A 27,068-nucleotide genomic window follows, 5' to 3' on the forward strand; every position below is an offset into this window, starting at 1 on the left:
TGAAGCGCGGGTCTCTGCTGCCTCTAACAACACGGCCAAACTCTTTAAAATCTGCACAGAACTGGTCAATCCTGTTGAGGTCTCCACCTCTCCTGTTCCCTCCCAGGCCCTCTGTATGGCTCTGGCCTCTCACTTCTCCGCTAAAACTCAGGACATTCTGTCCACTATCTCCTCTTCCTCTCCCTCTCTCTGCACCCCTTTGGCCATCTGTACCTCTCCTCCTCTTTTCTCCTCTTTCTCTCTGACAGCACCTGACAAGGTTTCTAGATAAGTCTGATTCATGAAAGTGTCATCCAAACAGGTGCTTCCCTGCTCCTCCAGAACCATCAAGGACAATATTGACACCCTTGCTGCACCTTGTCCGATTTCTGTAATCACTCTTTCACCACTGGAATGTTCCTCTCTCCCCTTAAGCACTACCTTGTGCACCCACTCCTCAAGAAGCCGTCTGCCGATCCTACCTGTCCGGCAAACTATCGCCCAATCTCCATCACCCCATTCCTGGGCAAACTCTTGGAAAAAAGCTGGCCATCTTCCAGCTTACTCTCCACATTTAATCTGTTGGTTGTCTCCATGACCATCAGTCTGGCTTCAGAGCTGCCAGAGGCATGGAAACTTCTCTCCTGAACACCCGTGAAGATCTGCTCTCTAACCTTGATTCCAGCATTCCTTCAGTCGTAATCCTCCTCTACTTTCGACACAGTCAACCATGCCATCCTGATCAGTCGACTACGTGAGAACCTGGGCATTCCGGATCAGGCCCTGGAGTGGCTGACCTCCGTCCTCTTTTACTGCCCCTCCCAGGTCCAACTTTCTCCCTTTCTCTCTGCCACCTCTCTCTCTACTTGTGGCATTCCACAGGGCTCTATCCTCTCACCCTGGTTTTTCAACCTCTACTTGGCCCCTTTGTCCCACCTGATCTCCACCTTCTCCTCTAACTTTCAGTGTTATGCGGATGACACTCAGCTTTCCTTCAGGCTCCCCTCATGCTCATTCCTTACTCTCTATCCGTGATTCAGGATTGGTGCACCTCCAACGATATCTATCTTAGTGCCATTAAGATGGAGATCCTTCTCATTTTGACCCCTGCCCCTGCTTTCCCTCTCTCACTCTGGCCGCCCACCTTGGGCCCTCTTCCTTTGCCTTCCTGCGAGGCAAAAAACTTTTGTGTCATCTTCGACTCCACTCTTTCTCTCCTTGCATCTCGGATGTAGCCAAGAAGTCCCACTAGCTACCAGTTGCTCCTCCTCATAGGGACTCTTCCCTTTCTCACTTTCCCCCCAGAAGCTCACTATCTCCAAAGCCCTGTTTCTCTCTAGGCTAGACTACTGCAACAGCCTCTTTCTCAAGTTACCTTCCTCTACTCTCCGCCCTCTGCAACTAATCCAGAACAGGATAGCGAGACTTATCCTTGGCCACAAGCCCAGGGATCATATCTCTACAGTCCTGAAATCTCTCCACTGGCTCCCGGTGGTTGCAAGAATCAAGTTCAAGACCCTTTGCATTGTTCAAAAGGCTTTCTGGGGTCGGGCCCACACTACATCCAATGCTCTCTTCCAAAATACCTTTTTTCTCAAACCCTTCCCCCGGCTACCTCCAACTCTCTAAGGGCTAGACGCTTCTTCAGCCAGACAGTGGGGGGTAGATCTTTCTCCTCTGCAGATGCCGCCCTCTGCAATGGCCTCTCTGCCCCTCTCAAACTTTAGCGGACCACCTGATGTTCCGGAAGCAGCTCCAAACTTTCCTCTTCTCCTCTGCTTTCGCTCGCTCCCTCCCCTGCTGACCAACCTTTCTGCTGTACCGAGGGTTGCTTGGCTACCCTGAGAGTCTCACTGAGTCCAGGCTCTTTCTTGATCAGTCACCCTTGCACTGCCTCCGGCCTACCACGCACTTCGGGACTGTAACTGTAACCCTACAGGACCTTGTTCTCCTTGCACTACCGAGAGCCGCACTGTCCTGGCTGCACTTACTCAGAGCATTACAGCCCTGTATTCCCCTCCGTTCTTCCTTGCACTCCCCCCCCTCCCTTTCCACTTGCATTTCTCATTCTCGCCCTTGCACGATTTGAATGACACAAGGCCTTGTAAGATCATTTTTCTTGTCCACCCTCCATCTTCACTCCATTGCTTGTCGCGCCAAGAAATGCTTGTGTACAGGCATGTTATAATAGACTTAGATTATATCATTTTATCACAGATGCTAAAAAAAAATACAATGCTGCAGTAAGAAATGGCTAGACTGAAAGCACCCAAATGCCAATCTAGCCAGGTAATTACAATTAGCATGACTGATTTATCAGAAATGTGCAGTTAAAAACAAGTCATACCAAACTGAGGAATAACTAGACTGGCTGCACCAAAATGCCTCTCTAGCCACTAATACCACATATCATGCCTGCTTAGCCTGGACATGGACAACCATTATGATTTATCGCACAATCCCACCGTCCACAAATCCCCTCTCCCTCCCATCCCCTACCCCAACCTCCAAAATCATCTCCTTGCCACCTGGGTTTCGCTGTTAACATGGGCCCAGGAGATACTAACGTAAAGCATTTCACTGTTAGTACCTGCATTCAAATGCCACATTTTTAGGCAATTGAAATTGTGATGTGGTTTTAGTACTTTCATGCCAGGGAAGTGATTGGAAGGGTAGAAAGGGAAAAGGAGACCGTTCATTCTCACAACAGTTCTTAAGTGGGTGCTTTCACACTTAAAGGAGAGAGTTAACTGCTTGTAACATTGAAGTTGCACTATAATAATCTCATTAAAATGCGTAAAGAAGTTAGATGCCCCCACACAAATAAGTTTGCCTCCCCCACCACCTGTGAAGTTAGCGCCTCTCCCAACATTTGAAGGATCAGCCCCCCGAAACGTAGGTTTTGTTGCGCCCCTGACCACAAGCACAAACACCATTCACCATATACACGCATGCACACCCAGCCATCCATACATCTAAGTGTGCACTCTTTCAACATACAGACACACACAGGCAGCCATTCATACATTTAAGTTTGTACCCTTTCACCATGCAGGCGCACCCTGGCAGCCACCCATACATTTAAGTGTGCACCCTTTCACTGTAGACACAAACACACGCACACCCAGTCACCAATACATTTGTGTGCATCCTTTCACCATACACTCACACAGGCAGCCACCTCCACATTTAAGTTTCCACCCTTTCACAATACACTCACACGCACACGTCATCGGGTTGAGGGGAGCCCTATTACTTCAAAATGAAATTGGGCCTCAGAATAAGTTTGCTGGTCCAGTAACAACAGTACCGGTGATCTTGCCGGTACCGTTGTTACCAGACTGGAAAACTACGAGTTCTGCTCGTGGGCGCCTTCACGCCCGCCAGGTCTGACCTGGGGGGCATGCCGGCACCTGCGAGCAGAGCATGGCAGATGCACCAGCACCATTCTGAATGTTGCCGGTGCATCTAAGCTCCCCATCCCCGTTGAACCCTATGGGGATCAAATGGGATTGGGCAGCATTTTTTTACAGCACCCGCGAATGGGCAATTACCGGGTCAGGCGGGCCATAATGACCCGGCAATTTCCCATTCGCGGGTGCTGGAAAAATGCGCAGGTTTGGCGGCAGCCCGCCAGTTTTACCGGCAAGGCTACAGCCAAACTTGTGATGAGGCTGATTGTTTCTTTTTGAAATCACTATGACTTCATAAAGAAATTATTTCTGTTAAGGACCAAATCATAACGGAAATAATTTCTTTATGAAGGCAGAGTGACTTTAAAAATAAACTATTTCTTTTTGAAGTCATAGGGCTCCCCCACCCCATGACATGGAAGCCTCCAGCCTGGGGTCTTCCATGTCATGGGGTTAGGGGGAGCCCTCGGACTTCAAAAAGAAAATTTCTTAGTGTAGTCACTCTGCTTTCATAAAGACATTATTTCTGTTACAGAAATAATTTCTTTATAAAGGCAAATTGATTTAAAAAAGAAATTTAACAAAAAAGATTTTTCAGGACATGTGCTAGCGGGGCTCACTGCACCACGGGGGCTGCGGGGGCCCTTGTTACGCCAATGCACAATGGTTACCATGAAGAAAGCAAGGAGTCCAGCAAACCCACTGCATCACACTTTGCAGATAAGAATAACAACATGCAGTCCCGGCACGTAGAGATAAACAGAGATTTCTAGAAGTCACTTTGAGGGATTATTGATCACATGCTTTGGGGACTTATCAGACCCAAAGTACTTCTAAATGTACACAGGAGCCTGATAATACATCAGAATCTCATTTGCCTCGTGACAGTGGCCTGCAATGTGTGCACATCCCTTAAAACAAGATTGGGAAAATCCATTCTTGTGCTAATCAAAATTCTCTGCCATATACAGGCTCGGACTGGCCTACAGGGCAACAGGGCAATGCCTGAAACAAAAACGTAAAATGTAAGAGTGGGCCAATTTGGTCAAAGTGGGCCACTTTTTGGCCAATGTGAGCCAGTTTGATGAGCTACTTCACCATGCAGCAAGTAGTTTTGACCATTGTTGCTGAATAAATATTCTCTAAATTGCACAATTTGCATCACATTTTATTTTTATTTTTAAAAAATCTGGTACTATTCAAACTTTTTCATTGGTGACCGGGGCAATTTTACACCTCAGTTCAACCGTGGCCATATATAAGACTTAGGGCCTCATTATAAGTATGGCGGTAAGGCAACAACGCTGCTGGTAGCGCTACCGGCACCATTGCTACCATAACGCCATACGCCTAACCTGGTCTAACCTGGCGGGCAGAGCGGCAACTGTGAACACAGCAAGTCGGCTGCACCATTGTTAACGGTGCCGGTGCATCCAACGTCCCCATTTCCATTGAGCCCTATGGGCCTCAAATGGGAATGGGGATGTACCAGGCCAGACACCCGCGAAAGGGAAATTACTCGGTCCGGCTTGGCTGGAATAGCCCAGTAATTGCCCATTCGCGGGTGCCAGAGCCGGATGCGAGTTTGGAGGTAGCCTTGGCGGTTTCACCGTCAAGGCTGCCTCCAACCTCGTAATGAGGCCCTTAAAGTTGTTCTTTTTGACTTGTTTAAAGATACTTAATTTGTCCATTAAAATTGGGCCAACGAACTGCAGTGCTGACACACATCTCAGTAGCGAGCCTCTAACTTGCTGAGCTATGTGACCTGATTGCATATCATGCTGTTATTGAACTCTCTTGACTGTTTACCCTGCCCCTCTTTTTGCCCAATTAAGCATCTCTTTTTCCAGTCTCCCTTATCCATGACGCAAAGCGTCAAATTAAGATTTACTTTATCTCCATGTGACATTATTTAAGTGGATCTACCCCATTTGGCCGCAACACACATCCACTCTTCCTCCCTCTTAATTCCCCCTGCCCCACTGACCACACCCATTTTACCACAGAAAAATGCAGTAAAGTGTCCCGCCTGGAAACGCTGTTAGTCACGAGGGCTCTACTTTTCAAGCTATGCTTGCACTCTACTTTTTTATTACGCTTCCTTAATTTCTGAAAAGATCTCATCATGTCGGTGCCTGGGCTCAATGCTTTGTATTCTTGCACTGCAAGAAAAACAGCAAGGGTCCATATTTCATCGGGCCATGATCTCCATGACTGGATCTGTTGCTGTAGACCAGACGGGAAGTGATTCGTAGCTGAATGAAAATGTAATGAGTGTTTTCTTGTTTGCACAGTAGGTCAGCAGGGTTAATGAAGGCGGAGAATAACAGGGAGTGTCAGGAAAAGGGCACTGCGCAAATGCGACACTGAAAAAATGAGGATCATTAATTTAGCAGGAATACGAGTCTGTTGTTATTTTTTTAGTGGACTTTCTCTCAGACGGCAACGTACATAAACCAACCGTAGTCCTGCTTCCATTTTCAAACATTGATATTGCTAACAATTAATATCAAGTGTCACCAGTTCAAATGTCTTACTGGACTCAGAAGTAGGGCTTATTGGAATTGCCTGAAACCGTTCAGCGAAACGCAGCCTTGTGATTGGTTTTAATTCGGCAAATGCCAGAGGATATTCATCAATAATTCTTTCGGTGAAATGGGCCATACATAGTCTTACATTCTGGAAAATTGTGCAAATCTGAATTCTTTTTACCACCGAATATTGGATTTGTGCATGTTTCAGTGGCGTAGATATGCACAATTAATTTGAAATTATACCACTTGCACAAATAAAGGGTAGCACGAGCAATTTTTGCAGCCTCCCACATGATCACGTAGACATCACCTGTGATCCCAGATAGAAGGAAACACAGTTTCGAAGCTTACTTCAAAGGATTTGTCTCCAAATCAAAACCCTTACATGTGAAACTTTAATTTGCACATTACCATTGGCCCTGAGAAAGGGTTCCACCATCTTGCTTTTCTGTGGAGCTCGCTTTCCTTCCTGTCATCCCCATTTCCTGTGGAACAAGGCACTCCAGATAAGATGCAAGAAGGAAAGAGTCACTTGTTAAAGCAACAGGCATTGGGCTCCTTACAATAGACTTGCTTATGTCCAAACCCCTGTGAGCTTTTGCCTCGTTCATAAGGAAAGGGTCTTCCACTCCTTCTTTGATTTTTTTTTTTCCTGGACACGAAGCAGAATACATCTTTGGATCCCTGTTGTGAGTGCAGTCCATTTGAGAGCCTTTGACATTGAGGTAAATACAGGTTCCATCCAAAGCAGATGAAAAGTCCCCCTGCTTAAAACCTCGCTGTTCCAATGAGTAATATTGTCCCTTTCCGAAGTATCCAATCTAACTCAAGGAGAAGAATGACGTGTTTTGATTTTCTTGGTTCCCGTGCCCTGATGCCTGCGGGCTACCGTCGTGAAATAGGCAAGCACATAACCTAACCATTCCCATGCTCGGCTGCATCTTTGTACCAGCTATATTCTGCATCTTAGTAGCAGGACTCAGTGCCACCTTGTGTCAAACACTGGCTCACTACTGGGAAGCCATCAACTCACTGCATTTTTTAGCACCATTTTCAACCAACAGGCCCTCACCTCGACCCAACTCAAACCTTGACTTGAACCACTTGAAGTCAATGGGCCTCATTACGCGGTAGGAGGTAAGGGATTACCGGCACCGGTAAGGGTGCCGGTGCCGGTAATCCCTTACCTCCATATTCCAAAGGTCCCTTAGCGGGTCCCTTCCTTAACGCCTGGTCTGACAAGGAGAGACGTGACCTTGTACTTTTCGCTGCATACCCATGGAACCTATGGAAGAGAGCCTAAGACTGCGAACAATGTCAATAGGGCAAGCCTACGCCGAGAAGCAGGAGCAAGAGAAGCTCCCGTGCCCATGGTACCAGCCTTGACTCCAGAGAGAGAGAAAAGCCAAGCAGTTCATCACAGCCATTGAGTTGAGGGGAGAACCGATAAGGACCGGGCTGTGTTTAGTGAGAATCGCAAAAGTGGCAAGTTGGAAGCATGTTCAATGGACTGTGAAAGAACTGAAAAAAGTGTAAAAGGGGAGACCAGCTGCAGAGGGAAACCAGCACCACGTGGGTGCTAACTCAAGAGACTCTGGTCGATCCCCATCTGAGAAGAGAAACTACAGATACAAGAAGCCATAGGAGAGCCAGCAGAATAGGTCAAAGTGGTCATACTGAGGGTCAAGCAAAATCCCTGTGCAATCAAAAGACTTTGATCTACAAACCGTGTGAAAGAAAGGGAGGTGAATCCTGCAAACATTGAAATGTGTAAAAGGAGAATTGTGAAAGTAAGAGGGGTCAGCGCCCAGAAGAGGGGGGCCCAGGAGTGAGCCATTATCACCCTAATTGAGAGCTACAGTGAACCCGGTGGAGAGAGGCTAACAGTCAAAAAGGGGTTTGAGACTGACCGAGGGGGGTCCATGGGTGAAACGTTGTCACCCCACAGACTGGTGAAATGGAAAACCAAAAGTGAAAGCAAAAGAGAATAAAGATACGAGATGACAAAAGTGAACCTGACTGAGGGATGTCTGCTGGAACTGTTTAAAAAGACATTAAGATTTGTGAAGATGGAAACGCCATTGTGAACCCGACCGAGGGAGGCTAAAGAAAAGAAAGCCATAGTGAACCCGGAGGAGGGAGGCTGAGATCAAGAGGGGTCCAAGCCCGAATGAAGGAGATACAGGGGTGAAGCTGTCACCCCAAGTTCATTGAGATATGGACTGTTATATAATTTGTGGAATACGATGTGTGAAGGGTCAGTGCCCAGACGAAGGGGACCCAGGGGTGAACCATTATCACCCTAATGAACTTTCATTTGGTTAAAGGAACTTTTGTTTTAGTTATTTTGAACACGTCATTCCCTTGAAGCCAAGAGACTTTCAAAGGAAATGAGACTTGGCCATTGATGGTCCTGAGAGCTGCCATTGGAACTGTCATCTTGTGCTGGGAAAGCTCTAGAGTGTGGTGTGCTCCAGGATCCCACCGTACTCCGTGCTCAAAATATGGGAAAGGGAGGCCCAGGCTACTTCAGCCTGACATATTATTTGAGGCATTTATTCATTTTCTTGAGAACTATCCCATACCCTTTTTTTATTAGTTGTAAGGTTTGGCAATAGGTTTCTTAGTATAGGCCCTTTTATTTGACACAATGCCACTAGTACTGCCTTATTCTTTATTTGATGGTCGACGCTTGATCCATCTTAGATTTAGGTTTAGATTAGGTGTTTTACTAACCTGCATTAATTGTTCAATAAACACCCTTGAACTGTGATCACTTTTGTCTGTCTTACTTGTTGCCACCATGAGTTCCTTACACCTCCCTCTCCTGAACCCAAAAAGCCCAGTTTCCCTCCTAGTGGCCGCCCTTTACAACCCACCCCTTTTACACCACAAGACACCTCATGGCATTGTTGCATGTTTCCAACCTACTGTAAATGTTAAGCATTCCCTGCTAAGCTAAATGGTATTCTGGTAATGTATTATTATTATTATTATTATTATTATTATTATTATTATTATTATTATTATTATTATTATTATTATGAATAATATACAATGTGGTGTTTGAGTTCAATACAATTCTTCACACATATAAATCAATACCTAATATGTATAAGAATTCCAATACCCTACAAAACACATACAAATAATGTTATCATAATATTCATGATGAAGCCACATACAATTCCTTACACAAAGTATCACAACCGAATAGACACCAATTCATCTCTATTTACATCGTGTGTGCTGTGCTAATAATGCTAGTACTCAGTCCCCAAATAGACAGTTGTTTCCTATTTTCCTTGTAACACATTCATTTCCCATATTATTGATTTCACCTATATTCTAATTTGTTCTCACCAATTCTCCATATTCTATTTAAAGCAATAGTTAATTATATCTTATTCCCAGTTTGCCAACAACGCCAGAACATGGATTATGGACACAAATCACCAAATGCAAACAACAGACTTGACCCAATGTTACAGAACAAGTCATAACTTGACAGATAGTGTCAGGCATATGTTCCATTCTGCACAATCTGCAATATCTTTTTGAAACTGGGTTAGAATTTCGTGGCCCACAGAGCGTTAAGGTAGGCAGTTGATTCAGTCTTTACAGCAAAATGAATCTCCTTATATATGGGGCAGGACATTCCATCAGAAATTGTTTTGGGGAGGTATAGGTGAAGTACATACCTGAGTAATCCATTAATGTTTTTTGCGAGGTAACACGCTCCATGTTATTGCATTTATGTCGTTGTTTTACCTTTGTATATGTCATGTTTTAATTGGTAAAAGTAATTCTCCCATCCTATAACCTCAGCAAATTCCAAATTCAATTTTTTGAACTCTCGAAGAATTTGCACAGTAGTATTTTTGAAAGTGTGCCCCAAAATAAACAGCGGAGGACAGAAAGGCTTGTTCATCACCTTGACATATAATATACCCCATTTTAGAGACACCAGGTCTGACAATGAGGTCCATCCTTGCTTTAATCAAATCTCTGCCACAGGAAAACATTGAGCTAATCCCAATATTCTTCTCCATATCATCCGTTCTAATGATTTCAAGCAAGATTAGTCATTATCATAACTAGCCTTTAAGCCACAGAGGATTGGAGAAGCGAGGCTCGGCTTGTATGCTAGTAAGTTGCCCTTCAAGCTGTATCCTGCCGTATTATCTACAACCTTTCTAATCAAGGACATGAGGAATATTGCTTTCCGGCATTTTACTTCAATAAGTGCAGTTAAAACCTGCTTCAAATAAATGCATTCATTAACTTGCACAATTATGTCCCCATACAGTTCAGTGTTTCAAATTGTTTTTTTCCTAGAGGCAAAATACATATTTTTAGTTTTGGAAAAATGGATCCTTAACCCATTCGATTTGTCATAAGTGTTAAGTGCATAAGCACCTCCCTTAAGACCCATAAGCATATGGTTGAGTATAATAATGTCTTCCGCATACACCAGCCATAGCATGTGGACTGATCCAATTTTTGAGGGCACATTATTAACACTGTCCAACATGCAGTGGATATCTGCATGATATATGTTGAACAACATGGGTGCAAGGACACAGCCCTGGTCCCACTCTCTATAAGTGCATATTTCCTTAGTGAATCCTCCCATTCTATTCAACCTCACCTGCCAGTTGTCCCCTCCTTCAATTGAATCAGGAGGAAGAGCAACCACCCCGGGGTGTTGCACCTTCTCAATTCTGCCCATAGAACTTGCCTGTCAATGGAATCAAATGCAGCCTTGAAATCCACAAACAATGCAAACAAGGGGGGATTATCCCTTGCTTGAGCCAACAGTATCAGAGTGTTAAACAAGAATATTGTGTGTAGTTTCAGATACCGCTCTAAACCCTGTCTACAATGTTAGGTTATTTGCCTCTGCCCATGTTTTTCTCTCCTTTAATAGGAAAGATGCAAATACCTTACTGGGTTGGCCAATAAGGAAAAGCGCCTATAGTCAGCCGGAACAACCCTCAAGTTAATTTAATAAACAGGGATCAATAGTGCTTTTTTCCATGATTTCAGAATTTCTGTGTAGTGTATTGTATTTCCTTCTCTTCGTGTGCGTATCACCCTGCTAGTAGCGCTGATGCCTGAGTGAGTGTGTAATCTATGCTGTTGAGTGAAGGTTCCTAGCACTGCTTTCCAACAGATTCAGTTGGAGAGATACCTTGGTGGTGGGGACCGGTGGGTCTTCTTCTTATGATATGTACTTGAACTAAATGTATCCGAGACATGTATAAATGTACTACATGTACCTATACCGGAAGAGTACATCTTTCGTTACTACATACCCCTTCCCTGAGTATTTTGTTAAGCTATTCAGTGAATGTTTCCACCCAATTCAGGGTCTTTCTGTAAGACACATTTGCGAAGCCGTCAGGTCCTGGTGCCCATGATTTTTTAAATTTGCATAATGTTATCTTAATACTGTCAATATCAAGCAACATGGCCTTTTGACATGACTGGCAGGGAATACAGTCTCGTCAACCCCACCTTTCCAGTGGGTAATGACTCATCATGCCCATCTTTCCCATAGATATTTTCTATATGGGCAAACCAGAGTTCTTCCCCTATGGGATTGATGATCAATGAAGCTTTATGATTCTTTGCCAAGTTTAACATCTGTTTGTTTGTTTGTTTATTATATTTCTATATTTCTATCTGCCAATATTTTTGTGTTTACCTCTCACGCAGGATATCATACATTCCATGCCGCTAACAGATAGTATGTGCCTCTTCAATCAATTGTTGTAATTGTTCTTTATTTTATTTTATTGCATGTATTTTACGCCCAAATCCGTAGGTACCACGGCGTAGATTACAGAATACTTAGTCTTGGTTGTTACATTACATCAATAGATCAGTATAGTTTGCAAATGAATACATAGTCTAGGTCATTAAATTTACATCGATAGAGCAGTAGGACTTACAGTGTGGATTTGTGTTGCCCTTATGACAGTCACCGAGGTGTACAAAATAAGTTTACAGGGAGATACAGCTGCTAACATTACACAAAGTAGGTAAAAAGGTAGGGATCCGTGGGTCCATTGGCAGTAGTTATTATTAGAATGGACACAGGTTGGGCATATGGTTAGTATTTATTGAAGAGCCAAGTTTTGAGGAGTTTCTTGAATTTGGTCAATGAGGGTTCATTAGTGATGTTGGCAGGGAGTGTGTTCCAGATTCTAGGTTCTGCTATGGGGAAGTTGGATCAGCCTGATCTAGAATTCTTGAATCTTGGGATGAACAAATGTCGGTGGGCATTAGTTCTAAGAGTTCTTGTGGTGTTTTTCTGGCTTAGGCTTTGGTTGAGGTAGCTGGGTGCAGTGCCTGCGACGCATTTATGGGTTAGTGTGAGAGTTGTGTGAATTATTCTTGCTTCTATGGGAAGCCAGTGAACTTCTCTTCTATGCTGTGATATGTGATCTCTTTTCTTTCTGCCTAATGCTGCTCTCAATGCTTTATTTTGGATTAGTTGCATTTTATTAAGGTTTTGTCTTGAGGTGCCTAGTAGCAATATGTTAAAGTAGTCTATCTTAGGTAATATAAGTGCTCTGGCTAGGGTAATACATTTTTGTTGTGTGAGAAATGGCCTACTTAGAGTGATGAGTTTAGCCGTGTAAGCTGAGGAAGAGGCAAGGGTGTTTATGTGTTTACTCATGGTGAGACTGGAGTCAAGATAGACGGCTCCTGTTTTTACTTGCTTAGAGATGGTAATAGGGGTACCATCGATTTTTATTTCCGTGTATTGTGGGGAGAGCTTTGCTAAATGGGTTGGAGAGCCTACAATGAGGATCTCAGTTTGTTATCCATTTAAGCAAAGGCTGTTTGCTGCCATCCAGTTCTGGATGATGAATAGATTGTGTTTACCTCAATGGTATCCTGTTCAAGGTTTCCTGATATGGGAATGAGTATTTGTGTATCATCTGCGAAATTTGTATAAATTACTCCCATTGCATCTAGTCTGCGAAGAGTAATTTATTGTATGTTTTATAAAGTGTTGGGGAGAGGCAGGAGCCTTGGGGGACTCCAAATGGGACTGAGATAGGATCTGCTGCAGCATCATCTATAGCTAGTCTGGAAGTGCGGTCCGAGAGGAATGAGTTGATCCAGGTAGTGGCATCCTTAGAGAAACTAAATTTCTTGTGAGCGTTTGACAGAGTTTTTGATGGTCTACTAAATCAAATGCTGTGGACAGGACAAGTAACAGCAGTATGCATAATTGACCTGATTCCCTAACAGCGTCCATCTGATTTTTTAGATCTAGTAATGCTGTCTCAGTGCTATGGCCTGGGCGGAAGCCCGACTGTCTTTCTCCTAGAAAATGGTTATTTTCAAGGTGGGATTGAACTTGAGAATATGCGATTTTGTCTATGATTTTGAGAAGGAAGGGGACAGTGGTGATGGGTCGGTAGTTGGTGGGTATGATGGGGTCCAATGAGGGTTTTTTTGAGGAGAGGGGTGACCCACGCTTCTTTGATATTAGGAGGGATGGTGTTGGACTTAAAGGATGCATTAACAAAATTGGTGATGGTAGTTGCTAGGATGGGTGCACACTCCTTGACTAATTTGGCGGGAAATGAATCTCCTTTACAATTTGAAGGTTTTAGTGAGGCTATAGTTTTTAGTACTTTCTCTGTGGTGACCATGGTGAAGTGGAATTCGGGAGTATCCGAGTTGGTATCTACTGTGGGCAGGGCAGATGGCTTCACAGTGGTAGCTAGTATTTCTTTTTGTGAGATAATTTTATTTTGCAGGGTGTCTATTTTGGTGACCCAAAGCATCCTGAATGTTGGTACACCAAGCTTTATTAACTTTGGTTATTATCGGAGGGGGGATAGGGGTTTCTAGCTCCTTAATGATTGCAAATAATTCTTTACAGTTTGAGGTGGCATTGGTGATATGCGTGTTCAAGGAATTTGCTTTTTGGGTGTATACTTCATCCTTGTATTATTTAGAGATATGCTGAACTTCATTTATGGTGTCACTGGTGGGGTTTTTCTGTGATGATGTTCTAGTGATCTTTTCATTTTTCTCTGAGTCCTCTAAAGTTATCCTTAAACCAGGTTTTACTTCTTTTGGGTTTTGGTTGTTTCGGTTTGAGTGGTGCTATTACATCTATAGCTGTCTTTAGGCAGCTGGGGTGGTGCAGGGAGATGGCCTCTGGATTCGAGTCTGCTGGTTGCTGTTTATTGATTAGTTTAATCAGTAGTGACGTAAGGTTTTCCTGCGTTAATTTCCTGGAGTCATGCAATAATGTGGGTAGAGCGATGGTGACTGGTGGGGTGGGGTCTTTGCACATGATGATATTAAATCTGATGAGCCTGTAATCAGTCAAGGCCATTTCTAAGATATTTTCTATGAGTATTGTGGAATTTAGTGTCAGGATCCAATCCAGGATCCTGCCGTTAGAGTGTGTGGGAGGTGGACCATTTGTTTGAATTGCATTGCGAGGAAAGCATTGTAGAAGGCTGAGGCTTTAAGGTCATTTTGGTCATTAAATCCTAAGTTAAAGTCTCCTAAAAGTATAAACTTAGTATTCGGTTTCAGTATGGGAGCGATTAGCAGAGGCAGTTCTAGGTCTGGATGGCTGATGGAGCTGGGTGCTCTGTATACTAATAGAAAATAAAACATGTTTTTTGGGTCGGTGGTAAGCTTGAGGGTGAGAAGTTCATAGCCTGCTAGGCTTTGTGTGATGTATTCTCTAAATTGGAGGGAGGATTTAGCTATGATAGTGACTCCACCTCTGTTGGTCTCCTGACAATCTAATCTGAGCAATGTGTATTTGGGTGGTAGCGCTAGCGTGATTAGTGGGCCTGACGCATAGTGAAGCCATGTTTCAGTTAGAGCTAGGAAGTCTAATTTGTGTTCCAAAATGAGGTCATGTATATCAATGGCGTGGGCATCTAGTGATCTAACATTGAGTAGGGCGCCTCTTAATGATTCTGTAGTTGGCTGTGAACACCTACTGGGAATAAGAGAAGCTGGCTGTGGTGGCAGGTGGTGGGTTTTCTGATCTTTATCTTTGGTGTTGGTTTCCTTGTGGTTATTTTGGGTTTTGGGAGTGGTGGTTGGGTGGATCTGGTTCTAGGGTGTGTGTCGTGTTTTTGGTCTTTGGCTATAGGACTGCAGGCGGGGGTTTGATTGGTGTTTTTGGTGGTGCGGGTAGATAGTCTAGAATTTCTGGCAATACCTTGGATGGGTCTCGTGGCTCTGTTGGACTTATAGGTTCTGGAGGATATTCTGAGGTAGCAGGCTGTGCCTGTCAAAGGGCAATTGGTGTGGATTGTTGCGGCTGTGTCTTGTGTCATGGTGAAGGCTGGAGTGTTGGGTAAGAATGGTGCGGGACATTGTAGTGGGTGATGTCTAGGGCAGTGTAATTGGGCTAAATCTGCTCCTAGTTGAATGAATGTTCCTTTAGAGCATGATAAGGAGGTTGAGTTGACGTTGTGAATTAGTTGGAGCATGGTAATTGGTTGAAACTGCCAAGTGAGTAATGTGATATTATTAGTAAGGATTTGCTTTTGGTTAGGTGATGGTGTTATTGATAGACAGAGGAGGAGACATAGTAGTGTGGCTATTGGTTTGTAGTGATTGGTGCGTGTTTGTGGTCTATTACCTTCTGACCTAGTAGTGAGGGTGGGTTAGGTTCTACTAATGTTTGTGCATATGTAGGCACATTGCGTGGGGTATGCAGTTGGAGCATATTAGTGCACGGTTTACAGGGGTCTATTGGTTAGAATAATGTTACTCTGGGCTAGTATAATACTAACTATTAATAAAATATGGATAGTATGACAGGATCACAGAAGGTGAACAACAAATTACATATGACACTAAAACCATCTTAATGCGTACCATACAAAATGAACATCAACTTTTTAGCACGAGTAGTGATATGCTAGACGCGCAAACAGCAGCTTTGGTCACAAATGGTGTATTCTGGGCAGTGCGATCATCACTTTTTGCCATTTGGACATGGTATGCAGACAACAATGTGGGCAAAGATGAACGGCTGTATGTTAAGGTAGGGTGTGCATTCAATTTGGCAGAATTGGATGTGGTTGACAGTGGCAAGGTGTACAATAATATCAGTAGAATATGCAGCAATCTCAATGAATGATACAGTCAACAGTGGGCATAACTGGCATATACAAGGATCGATAGGCAATTTGGTGGCATTAAGATTTTAGACAAGTAGATATTTGTGGGTGGCGAGAGGGGAGTTCAAACAGTAAGGCTCATCTAGTAGATATAATAAGGGGTGTAGCCGGCACCATGCACTACCAGTGTGCTAACAGGTGCAAACAGGGCCATTTTGTCATGGGCCTTCTCAGGAGTGGGCCGGCTTCCGCCTTCCGGCAGTGGGTTCTGGGTGACGATGTTGGTCCGTTGCTTAGTAACGTGCTAGCAGCCTCGTTCCCATTCCAGGAAGTGTATGGCAGCCATTGATGAGCAGGCAGCCTCTGGACAAATCTATGCTAGCAAGAGCAGAACTGTTGCTAAATGGAGGTTTCGGAAGGAAATATGTCCTTACCATCTTAATCAATGCTGCCCTCGCTCCATTGTCTTGATCCTATATATTAATATGCTTTACATGTTTTCTCAAGGCCCACTTTGCATCTCAGCTTTCTCTATTTTAAATCCTTGTGTGCTGCCTGCTAGTTAAACACATAGGTTCCTCCCACTTTTCTTTTTTCGTGTTTTGGTCTTTCTTAATCTTATATTTAATTCCGTGCACTTGTAAATCAAAACATCCTCTATAATTCAGTCTGTGACCTGCTTGCCTCTCATTTAATATATTTCGAAATATCTAATTTCATTTGCTTCTATTTTGTTGTTTTCATTGTGGTTTGACTCCAATGTCTGAACCTGTAACACTGTGGAGAGATATCTGCACATTACTAATGAATCTATTAAATTCACAGGGTGAATACTCATTTGCAGAGGTGTTTCGTTCAGAAACTACAACTTTGACCTTTGGTGAAATAATGTATCAATGCTTTGTTTTCTATTTATGAACTGAAGTACAACTAATTAAAACATGATTTCACTTCCAAGGAGCCTCATGCAGGTTTGATTATGTATGCAGAAATAGCAGCAAGCCTTATCAAAAGCACCATGCCCTCTTCTATCAGCAATTGAGTGAGTCACAGGCCAGGGAGAAACGAAAGAGGAAGAGGCATGCTGTGGCTGACTGTGCCAGAGAAACAAATTCTCCTTGGTCCCACAGAACTACATTTCCCACAAGGCACTAGGGAAAAGGAGATAGCACACATACAGCTAATCTGCCAGGCCACACCCCTTATTGCTTCTGCTCCATCCTGTGCCTAATCAGCGAAAGAGCGAGCAGAGGAAGAGGAGAAATCTTTTTGTGGATGGCTGTGTCAGAGTAATAACTGTTTTTGGGGGCCACAAGACTGTGCTGCCCACTGGCACCAGTGCAAAGGAGACTGCACAACTGCAGCCATTCAGTCGGACCACGACCCATGTGCCTCCTGCTTCATAGTGTGACTATGACAGGGATGCATTTATGAGATTGCATCAGCTCTTGTCAAGGAGCTAATTCTCCTTTCTACCAGCAGCTGAAAGGGTCATCAGAAAACAGGAGAAATCCTGGCGCTGCTCCAGGAACACATCCAACCTGGCCCTCCTCAAGGAATTCCGTACAACCTGCCGACAACTAATCAGCACAGCCAAGGCCTCCTACTATCAGAATACCACAGCAGAAGTCGACAACAAAAGCAGAGCCCCCTTCAAAGCAGTCAAGCACTGTGTCAACCCGCTACTCAACCCTGCCATACCACACACCATGTGGTATGAGGATTAGCATACCAAGTAGCAGATGAGGAGGAGCAGGCTTGATCTGTCTGCCTATAGGGTGTGAACAATTGCTTCTGGGTCCCACATGACTACATTGTCCAGAGGGCACCTGGACATAATATATTGCACACTTGCAGCCAACCATCTAGTTCACCCTGTCTGCTACTTCATACTGCGGTTTGAGCAATGGGGCAGTGAAAAGAATGCAATATCCATTTTTGAAGGACCCCATGTTTGTTCTACCAGCAGCTGAATGATTGATTGGAGGAGGAGGGGGCCTTGTAGTTTCTGACAGAGGCAGAGAAGCACCTTTAGCTGAGTCTGCTCCTACTACATTTCCCATAAGCCACGTGGCCCGAGGGCACTGCACACCTGCAGGAAGACTGCAAGACCACACCTCTGCAGATGCCTAGTGTGGCTAGATCATAGCGACAGTGAAGAGTATGCAACATCCCTTTTGAGTAGCTCTGTTTCCTGTTCTACCAGCAGATGAAAGGATGAGCAGAGGAAGAGAAAGGGGAGCGTTGCTTTGTTCGAAGGTGAGACAGAAACAACTCATGCCAGATTACCCAGCACTTAATTGCCAACAAGGGACCTAAGCAAAGGAGACTGCATGCCTGTAGCCAGTGATACAGGCGGTGCCAATGGACATCAACAGTAACAAGAGCAGTGGTACAGTGAGGAGACTGCCAGAGTGCTAATTGAAGGGGTGTATGTCCTGGCCTAACAGAACCTGAAAGAGTGACCACACCAGGTCACAGAGGAAGATGGCGAGCAGGAGGCTTGTTGTGTATAACTGAGGCAGAGGAACAACTGTTGCTTGGTCCTCCATGGCTATATTCCCCACAGATCATGTGGGCATAGGAGAGGGCACACCTTCACGCAGGCAGCTAGTCCACACCGCACCTGCTTCATACCATGTCTTGAGGCGAGAGACAGTGAAGACACTGCAACACACCTTACTGAGAATGTGCATGCTCTCTTCTACTAGAAGCTGAAAGGGCGAGCACATAAGCAAATAGGAGGAGGCGTGTTGTGTCTTACTCTGGAGGAGTACAACTGCTGTGACCCCCGAGACCACATCTCTCACAAGCCAACTAGGAAGCGGAGATTAAACACCAGCTGTCAGTTAGACAGGCCAGACCTCTTGCTTCTTTATCCTGTGTCTTCTGCCGCTGTGTGAGCACAGCATAGGAATCTGGATTAAGCATGCACAAGGTGCAGGCTCGTGTGTCAGCTGTTCGGTGCAAGTGAAGCAACTGAGGCATTGATTGCTTCTCACTGTATGCGAAAATGGAGAGCGGTGAGCTCCTGCTCCCAAACAATAAAATGACTATCAGCCATGGACTCTGTTGAGGACTTTCAACAGGAAGGAGTTGATGCCATACTTGATCACATTTGCTGGAGACACTGGGACCTCTCCTGACTGCATGAACACAACCCTCGAATGAGGGGACCCATAACCTATGGCTGCAGGAACGAGTGACCACCCAATCCTTGACTGCTGGAACAAGTCACCATGGAGCCTTGATTGACTGCAGAAACAAGTCGCTCTCAAGTCTTCAGTTCAGGAACAAGTGAGCCTCAATTCTTCAGTACAGAAACAAACGACTCCGAAACCCACACTGCAGGAACAAGTGGCCACAAAAACCTTGACTGCAGGGACAAGTCACCCTGAAGCCTTGATTGACTGCAGGAAAAAGTTACTCTCACAACTTGACTGCAAGAAAAAGTGACCCGCAATCCTTGACTACAGGTACAAGACATCATGAAGCCTTTATTGACTGCAGGAACAAGTTACTCTCAGACCTTGAGTGCAGGAAAAAGTGACCCTGGTGGAAGAGGTGTGTGTTTAGCATCCAAGAAGGTGAGAGGTTGGGCAGTGGGGACCTATGCTCTGTACCTACCCTCCCACTGCTGTAAATGCTGAGACTATACTAGGGAATTCCTCAATTACATCCATCACCCTTCCCTCCACCACGCTATGCGATGCAATGCCAAAACGGAGAATATTGACAGTAAGGAGGAAACTCTCCTCAAATCTTTCCTCACTCTGGGGTGAAGAGAAACAGCCCTGTAGCCCCATAATACATATGGCGCAGGCATACACCCTGATTAAAGAAATCAATCAGTTTCTTGATGCCAACTAGGACTCATGGGGGCCCAAAGAGATAGACACAGAGGACAAGTGTAGCTCATGTACCTATACTAGAAGTGGAAATGTCTCCTGGATTACATACATTGACAAAACCAATGACAAAGCTGGCTCAGTAGCACCTGAGACCCTGCTTAGGGTTTTGCTAATTGCCCCAGTTGGGGCAAATGACACTACTTTAACCAACCCATTTCTGGAGGCTCCACTCCCATTAAGGGTGACCAGCTCTGACCCGCCTGATACTCAGCCAATTGAAACCAGCATAGATGATGATGAACCTCGGCCACAGGTGGCGAGGCATTGGCCAGGAAAAGCCCCAAGAGAGACAAAATAGAGGACCTGATTTCAATAATGCAGGGGCCTCACCCTGAACTCACTACGCGTGAATTACCCCGGGCCCCCAATAGCCCTGCTGTTCTTATGGAAAATGTGGTCACTGAAGGCGTTGAAAAAATGGGTGCTGTTAATGTTGCAAGCCCCTTCCCTATGGGCACAGACCCAAACAAGAAGGGGCTGGACAACCTCACCGAGTGTGGGCCCTCCTGCGTAGCAGTCTTCAGCACCTACCTCCCCTCTCACTCCACCTGCTGCGCACACCCCAGAACGTGTGGCCAAGGAGCCACCCTTGGCCAGTGGGTGTAAATGTAGTCTTGTTTAGGCCGAGCTGGCAGACCTAAAAGAGCTACTCATACACTCCTTGAGACTCCAGGAAGGGGTTCGGCCACGGGAGACCCAACAAGCAGACCGTATGACAATGGGGGGCTTTAAAGCAACAGGGGGTAGACAACCCCTACAATTTCATATACATGACCAGCATCAACATGGTGGAGCAAGGGCCCAACACTGAAACCACAGAGAACACAGTCTCCTACAAGTTTTTCTTGATAGGGGCCTGCGGCTCAAACCCACTCAAGCTCCCTTGTCCCAATCCCTAGAGTACTGAAGCATGTAGCGCAACCCTGCCCCCTGATCGCTACCTGGCGGGCAGACCATGTTTTTAGCACCAAACCCAAGGCTGGCAAACAGGACAGTAGGCTTCATGGCACCTAGCTATGTCCCCTATGGTGTCCACCACAACATGTGCAGGGTATGACAAACAGCAAGGGGAGAGGGGGCCCCATGGGGGTAGTATTCTTACACAATGTTCCCAAACTGGGCCCTGACCACTCTGAACCCCTGGAAGAGCTCACCAACACATGTATTCACTGGTACTGTGCCATACGCGGGTGTCTCTTTGTAACCCGCAAGGACATTTGAAACTGTACCAGACAGCACGATCATGGGGCGAGTGCTTTTGAGTGTATTCAGTTTGATTTCAGGGGGCAGGGAGTAGCTAATGGTATTTCGGGTCTTGATATGAAAGGACACCACCTGCAAAACAGTATGATCAAAATCAGACCCTACTTCATGCATAATAGTGTGTTTACCCCTTTGTTACGAAGCCTCAATATTCTATGTTCTCTGGTGCAAATGCATTCCCGCTGGGGGAAAGGGCTTTGGGCAATTTTCACTAGAAAAGCTGAAATTTTATTTTATTTTTTGGCTGAGTCAAGGTGAATTCAAACAGGACTTGAGTTTGCTGGCAATGGCCGGGGGATTTGGTACTCAGTAAATTGCTTTACTGTACTATTTGTATCTGTTAGGATGTACTTTTATGGCCCCCTGGTCAAAATAAAGTTAGTGACTGACTGAAAATTCGTTATCTTAGCAAAGGCATCTGGTTTTTCATCACTTGTGAATGGAGCGGGGCTTGCCAGTCTTTGTCCCCTTCTTCATGTTGTAGTAGTGACATTCAGATCCTGCACATGACTGAAGAGGAAGAATGTGACAAAATGTGCCCAAAGAATTTGAAGATTAAAAGAAAGTTAAACATATTGTAAATATATTTACATTGTTTTCTACTTCTCTTCCTTTCTCCCCCCCCCCAAATTTTGGTCTCTTTCCTCTCTCCTCGCACCTGCACTTGGTGCTGATTGTGTTAAATATGATCTAATATTATGGTATGGTTTTTCCTTGATTTTCAATCTATCACATGGCAATTATGACAATGCCACTTTACTTTGTTACAATGTATGTTAAACAGTGAATCCTAACTATCACCTATCTAAACGCCCTGAGGACGGCCCAGAGAGGGCTGAAACACGTGTTGGCGTGTAGTGTTTGTGAATAAACCTCTAAAACTATCTGACGGAGACTATACTTATGTATATAGCTTCTGGTTACCTGTCTGCATAAACAGAAATTGGATGTATATGTACCTATGCTAATAACACCTCCAACATACACGTGGGGGAGAGCGCAACTTGTGAGACATTTTCTAATACACGTGTACACTTTTTTGGAAGGGATACCAGGAGAATCACCCTTCTTTGCCTCACTATTGCAGCTAACCTCTCGGACTAATCCAGTTTCACATCAACTATTTAAAGTAGTGCGCAACCACCCATACTAGGGACTTCTTCCCGGTTTAGTTCACTACATATTGTAAATATATGTAATAGCAGATTTATCATGCCAAAGAAAATACAAGGGGGATTATTCCTGTATTAGAACTGTACAATGTTTGATGTGCAATTGTAGGCAGTGCCCTGGCAGAGGCCAATAAAGGCTGGCATACGTCTTTTACTCCAGCATTCCAAAGTTTCTCCTTGGTGTCTCTGAGTCAAACAATAAGTCTTAAACAGAACATTCTACCCTGATGGAAGAGCAATGTCCCCCCACCCCCTTTGCCAATTAGCAGGTGCCAACGTCCCTTGGCCTGGGTAAGATGCCATTGTTTTGCTAGGGCCTTTAACTTGGGCCAAAGGCTGTTACCACCCGGTAATGCCCTCTGAATGCAGCATTATTGCTGAATTTCGCTGAACGGGCATTTGCCTGTGCTGAGCAAGGCATTCAAAAGAAGGCCACTAAACAAAAAGGCCCTGATTCATGGAAATATTTGCGTGCAAAAGGGGGATTTGCGTGCCAATCTGCCCGCAAATCCCCATTTGTCAAACAGGGATGTGCACGCAGAATGGCACACAAATCCCTTATTTACACGCAAATAATTCCATGAATGAGGGCCTAAGAGTGTATCCCTTGCAAGCCTGATTATATTGTGATGGAGCTACATCTAGTACATTTCCAACAGAGCACGCCCTCTTTAAATCATTGAAATGGATTGTATCCATGTTGATCGGCGTAACAGGATAGGCCAATACAATTGGTAAGTCAATAAGCGAATCGATACTGTCCCCACATTCTGCCATTTCCACAGCACTTATTCAAGGTTTGCCACATTGCTCAAAATGTGTCAGTCGCTCTGCAATCCTAGAGCAAAGGAAATGCATGGAAGGCAGAGATATTTCTGGGTAATGCTGGCTCGCAGATTGATGCAGGAAGAAATAAAGGCCACCTAGGAAATGTTGCAAGTAATGCTGTAGCCGTGTCCATGATGCATGTTCCAGCTATCCCCAATGACAATGGAAGGAAAGCAGAGGCTGCATTACCAGCCACGCAGCTCATATGTAACCCTACACTCATGTCATCCGGTGCATGGAGTTGAAGTCTGATGCCACAAGGTACGCCCGAAGTGTTAGAATTATACCAGGCCGCACCCATGAACAGTCCGGATATGACGACATAACATCACCAATAAACAAAGGTATTGATTGGCTTTGCAAAACCAGGGGATGGACATGCGCAATGATTCTTATGTTTTGATGGCAAACTATGTGCTGTCTTGGGTCACGTATGGTGGACACAGAGGGTGATTGTAGCATGGTCACATTTAGGAGACCCAAAATGGTAGGATATCTGTTGCATTGGGAAACACTGTGGGCAATGTGCCCACATTGAATACACATACTCCCTTCATGCCAGTATCCTAGGGCTGATTTTCCATAGGCCACATGATAGATATGTATATGTCTGTGGGTTCTGCTTACACAGGCTATACCTACAAAATTTGGGAATACATGTGTATGCATAGAAACCCCAATCAGCTAGTTTCCCAACCAAACATTCCATGCAGCAATGTGTTTACATTCCTCTCATACATTTACATTCCTCTCATACATCAAGCCTTTGATTAGCTTCCTCTTAAACCTGTGTTACAGCTGCAAGGAAAAAAATGCAACCAGTAACTGTTACATCAGGTTCTCATACAAGAGAAACTACTAGGAAGGAGAGAAGTATAACTAAAATAATGGTATGGAAATTGCAAAGGTGGAAGACAAGTTGAAAACAGTGAGTTAGAAACAGCGATTGTGTTGATTCATGAAATCTCAAGATATTGGGCCTCATTACGACCCAGGCGGTAAGGGGTTTACGGCAGCGTTAACAGCGCCGACCCTTACCGCCTGATTACGAGGTCCCCTAGCGCCATGGTGCTTTTAACACCTGCTTTTAGCAGGTGTTAAAATCCTTGGCGCTAAGGGACCATGGAGTTAATTACGCCACCGTAATTTACGGTGGCGTAATTAACGCCTTCCCCACTCCCATTATGCCCTATGGGGAAAAAATTGGAATGGGGAAGGGTAAATGGGGATTGGGGACTTACCGCCCCGCCAAGGTCGGAATGGGGCGGTAAGTCCACCAACCACCATGGCGTAAACATAGTTTACGCCATGGTGGTAAAGTCACGGCCCAGGCGGTAACTTACCGCCTGGGTCGTAATGAGGCCCATTATCCATTTGCAAAACAAATGTGAGGAACTATCCTGTGTCACATGGAAGCTTATCAAGCAATGCACCAACTCATGCATTCCTCAAATGGATTGACTGGGGAGGTCTACTGATATGGATAAGCAGCACCAAAAATGATGGTGACTAATAGCATATTTCCATGCAAATATGCAAATCATGAAAGTGTGCTCTGCTACATACATTCCCCTCATTGTCGTCCATATGTATGAAGGCAGATCCAAGGCGTTGGATAGTTCTTTACTGAGTGTTTCTATTTTGCAGTGTGTGAAATATTTCGAGATCTGCATGCAATTCAAAACAACTTTTCATTGGTTATAGGGGTGATCTTAATGCTACATTGGGCAAAGAGACCAGGTGTGACATGTATGATCTGCAGTCAAATGAATTACATGGTATCCCAGTATCCCAGATAAACAATGAGATCTATAGATCAATTATTGGCCATACTGTGAATGGGTATGGGTATGGATATGGGCATTGATATGGGCATTGATATTGGCATGGGGATCGTTAATGGTAGACCACGTTCTAAAAAGCCTAGAAGAAACAATGGACTTTTTTACATTCTGTTGTATTTTTAATTTATTTCCTAAGGCTCATAGAAAAGTGGCAAAGAGTAGTAGATATGGAGGTTCAGCAAAGAGTGCAGAGTGACCATGCTGTGTACATCTCAAGGATTGCAACAAATGGGTTGATGGATTCAAATGCCGATCCCTAATTGTGATGGTCCTAAAAAGAAATAATCACTGAAGTCAGACCACCAACAACTCTGTAGTCAAAGCACTTGATACACACAATTAAGAATGAATAGTTCAATTAAAGCCTCAGATGTTTACGCACATTGCTTGCTCATACCTCCTTCGAAGCGTATAACCTGCTCACAGCCAATGCTACCCAAAGAGGCAGAAGAGTTATAAATAACACACATGCAGTGCCTATTCTGCCCCTGTAATGGCGATGCCCGCTGGTTTAGTATTCATGTGGCGCTGAATCGGGGTTTATGAATCCACTACTCACCCCTGTATTCCTGCAGAGAAGAACTCCTTTCGTCACAGCAAGTTAAAAACAACAATGTAAACACCCATTTTTTAAATAAATGTAACCTATTTCCTAAATAAAATCCATCTAATAACCTCCAAATGGTAGAAGAAATGGCAATTGAGACACAAGATGACTGATGTGATTTTTCTGGGGTCGCAAAATGTGGCGAAACAGGGAAGCACTGGCCGCCAAAGTGTAGCCAGGAGACCACTTTTCCCGCCTTATCTTCTCATGCTTATCCAGGGCTGGACTGGGAACTAAAAGAGGCCCTGGAAATAATTACTGCGGACCAAAAGAGGCCCTGGAAATAAAGTTCAAAGTGGCCCTATATGACACATTTTCAGCAAGCCCAATGCTTTTCCTATGAGAAAATTTGGAAATACCACAGAAAAGAGGCCCAGGGTGCAGAGGCCCACCGGGAAATCTCCAGAGTTCCCTAAAGGCCAGTCCACCCCTGTGCTTATCTATAGTCCTCAGAGATCCCTTCGGCTGTCTATTAAGTCCATTTATCTTAGAATCCAGACCGAAGCAGAAGTGTGCATGTGAATGTTAACTAGGGATAGACAAACTCTTAGAAGCAGAATGCTTAAGCAAATGCTCAGAGTAATACCACGCTCGAAGGACAGTGGCATTGCAAACTCTACGACCAGCATGTTCAGCTGTCTTACAAAATATGATTTGATGTTTAGCTTTAGATGAAGAGGTGTGTGTGTGTGTGTGTGTGTGTGTGTGTGTGTGTCACTTGCAATATGTGGCAGTGTGATGAAAGTGGAATGTACATGTATGTGCGAGGGAGACAGGGAAGATCATTACGTGTATGTAAGAGACAGTGTGTGGTAGAATGAAGTGTGTGGTTGAGTGACAGTGTGTGAGTGGCAGTGGTTGGGAATCTCACTGTGGGACACTGTGTGAGGATTTGTGCATGTCACTGGCTGGGAGACTACGTGTAGGAACCCAGCCATGTTCCCAGCCATGTAAATACACATATTACTTGTAATGAAAATGTCCCAACTGTCAATTTCTTTTACTGTCAAGTTTACAATACTTTTAGATTTCACTTGAAACTGCAAGCACCTTTTAGTTGGCATGTTCAGCTGGGTACTGTTATTGGCAATGTAAAGTTGCCAATCCTCTTTGAAGGCACGTGACAACCTCCAGTACATTGTGTTGGCATTATGCAACTGTAAACACCTAATAGATTGTTTTTGAAGCTAGCTATGCTGTCAGCAGGCACGTGAAGGTAGTTAGTACTATTACTGGTCATTTGACTCTGCCAATAGTGGTACTGGTCATGCTATGATGAGATTCTGGTTCATGTGAAGCTTGCTACATATGTCATTGGCATCAAAAAAGCTGCTGATACTATTATTAGACCTGTAAAGCTAGAAAAAAATTACTGGGCGCGTAGAAG

This window comes from Ambystoma mexicanum, chromosome 7q, assembly GCF_040938575.1.
Source record: "Ambystoma mexicanum isolate Mex_15411 chromosome 7q, UKY_AmexF1_1, whole genome shotgun sequence".
Classification (NCBI taxonomy): Eukaryota; Metazoa; Chordata; class Amphibia; order Caudata; family Ambystomatidae; genus Ambystoma; species Ambystoma mexicanum.